Here is a 2,834-nt window from a genome sequence, read left to right as displayed (position 1 = left end):
TACTTATTCTTTGAACAAATTGTCCATTCAATAAGTATTTATTGGGAGTCTCCTATGCAAATTAACCATCTTTTATCTGAGACATCTTTAGCAAATTATGTAGTACAGTCTCCTATGAGGCAATATATGAGGCTAAGGGGGTGAAAGAGCTCTACTTTAAAGCTAAGAACTCAGGAATAAACCAGTAAAAGAAGAATCAGAACAATTAGCATAAATTAAAAGCATAAACTCCCCTGTAAGAAAACAGAAATTGAAGTTCAGCGGTATTATGTATTTGTAATCAACCAGCAAATATTTTGGTCAAGTAAATAACCAGTATAGTAATAGGCATCATTTTATAGGAATATCTAGAAACCAACATTATAGATCATCTCTGCAAGAAACAGAAATTGGAGAATAGAGATATGAAGGTACATTAAGATAGAGTTTCCAGGGACCAGCAGAAGGTGGAATGGTTACATCGCTGGACTCCCACATAGTTGACAGCAGTTCCAATTCCAGACCTGATGGCTTAAAAACTCATGCCAGATATGCGTGCATACGTGCTCAAGACTCCAAGAGGAGAATGGAGAAGGAATTGTGTGGCCATTCTCCCTGGGTGGGGGTGGGGGATTATTTCTTGCTGTCTCTCCATCTCTCTCTCTCTGGCAAGCATATGTGCCCTATAGCAAAAATATCTCTAAAAAAAAATTAGGATTCTCAGATAAAATACAAGACAGCAAGTTAAATTTGAATTTCAAATGACCAGCAAATATATCGTACTGTGAATATGCTCCAATTATTGCAGGGGAATAATTATACTAAAAACTATATGCTGCTTGTCTGAAATTCAAATTTAACTGGTAGTATTATATTTTTATTTTTAAAATATGGTAACTCTACACCAAAGGTGTTAGGTTAGGTTTGTGAGGAGGGATATAAAATGTAAAACATCCTGGGAGAAAGTGCTATATAATTATTATTTTAGTTAGTATATACAATTGTAATTTAAATAATAATTCTTAGACATGATATGATAAGCATTAGGAAATTAAAAAGCGGAGAGAACTAAGAATAGGAGTAGAAGAGTATCCCTGAGCAACATTGGCCTCCTCACCTCTCTTTTCACCTTACTCTTGCCTGTCAGCTTGCTTTCCCACTGGCTCATGGTCCAGAACACCTTCCACCATGCCCACCTCAGCAAGTCCCCCCTTGAACAAAGGCATCAAGCACTGGTAAAGGACTGTGTTGTAAGACCCGGACCCTGGACTGTGAACTCAAGTGTGTGAAAGAGTTGCCAGAGTGGAATTTTGATGGTTCTAGCACTTTTCAGTCTGAAGGTTCCAACAGTGACATGTATCTCATCCCTGCTACCATGTTTTGGACCCCTTCCACAAGGACCCCAACAAGTTGGTGCTCTGTGAATTTATCAAGTACAATCAAAAACCTGCAGAGACCAATTTAAAGCACACCTGTAAATGGAAAATGGAAATGGTGAGCAACCAGCACCCCAGGTTTGAAATAGAACAGGAATATACTCTGATGAGGACAGATGGGAATTCTTTTGGTTGGCCTTCCAATGACTACCCTGGGCCACAAGCTGCATATTACTATGGAGTGGGAACAGACAAAGCCTATGGCAGGAATATCATGGAGGCTCACTACCAGGCATGATTGTATGTTCAAATCAAGATTGTGGATATGAATGCTGAGGTCATGTCTACCCAGTGGGAATTTCAAATAGGACCTAGTGAAGGAGTAATCAAGAGAGATAATCTCTGGGTAATCTATTACATCCTGCATCCCATGTCTGAAAGATAGACTGCAATACCCAAATAGTTTATTCCAATATCCCTCTCCTTTGGACAGATCATCTACACACAAAAAAAGCAAAGAGATAGAGAATCTAAACAATATCATAAATCAAATGGACTTGACAGACATCTATATAACCTTCCATCTGACAACAACAAAATATACATGTTTTAACAACCACATGGAAACTTTTTGAAGATTTGCCACAAGATAGGGCACAAAACAAACCTTTACAATTCAAAAGCATAGAAACTATATCCAGCATTTTCTATTTCAACTTGATATTAATTTAAGAAAGAACCGTCAAAAACACACAAATATATGAAAACTAAACAATGTGCTATTGAATTACTTCACAACCACTAAAGAAATTAAAGGTTAAATAAAAATATGTATTGAAATTAATGATAATGAGAACACAAGTTTCAATAACCTATGGGACACAGAAAAATCAGTCATAAGAAGAATATTTATAACAATTAGTATACATAAGAAAAAGATGGAAAGGTGGCAAATAGACAATCTAACAACACACCTCAGGGAACTAAAAAGTAAAAACAAAATGCCAGAGAAAATGAAATAATAAAGACTCTAGCCAAAATAAAGTGAAGAGGCAGAAAATAAATAAAACCAAAAGCTGATTCTTTGAAAAGATAAACAAAATTTACACATTATTAGCTATAGTAATTAAGAATAGTATAAAGGAACCAGATAAATCAGATTCACAATGAAACAGGCAATAATACTACAGACATAATAGAAATACAAAACATCATTGGAAAATACTATGAACGACTACATGCCAACAAACAGGAAAACTGGGATGTGATGGACAAATTCCTGCACAAATATTATCGACAAAGATTAAATTGGGAAAACATAAAAAGCCTTAATACACCCATAACATGCAATGATATTGAGTCAGCAATGAATAATCTTAAAAAAAAAGAAAAAGAAAAAAACTGGACACAAAGTCTCCAGGTTTGAATCCTACAAAACATTTTTAAAGAAGACCTAACACCCATTCTTCTCAATCTATT

General features: G+C 35.5%; 1 pseudogene; it reads left to right on the top strand.

Annotated features, from left to right (window-relative positions):
* The first annotated feature begins 404 nt into the window (after window positions 1-404).
* LOC102493629 (glutamine synthetase-like) lies at window positions 405-1,800 on the top strand (annotated as a pseudogene).
* The last annotated feature ends 1,034 nt before the right edge of the window (window positions 1,801-2,834 follow it).

This window comes from Tupaia chinensis, unplaced genomic scaffold, assembly GCF_000334495.1.
Source record: "Tupaia chinensis unplaced genomic scaffold, TupChi_1.0 Scaffold142763_1, whole genome shotgun sequence".
Lineage (NCBI taxonomy): Eukaryota > Metazoa > Chordata > Mammalia > Scandentia > Tupaiidae > Tupaia > Tupaia belangeri.
Note: the sequence above shows the minus strand (reverse complement) of the source record. Positions and strands in the feature narration are given on the sequence as shown.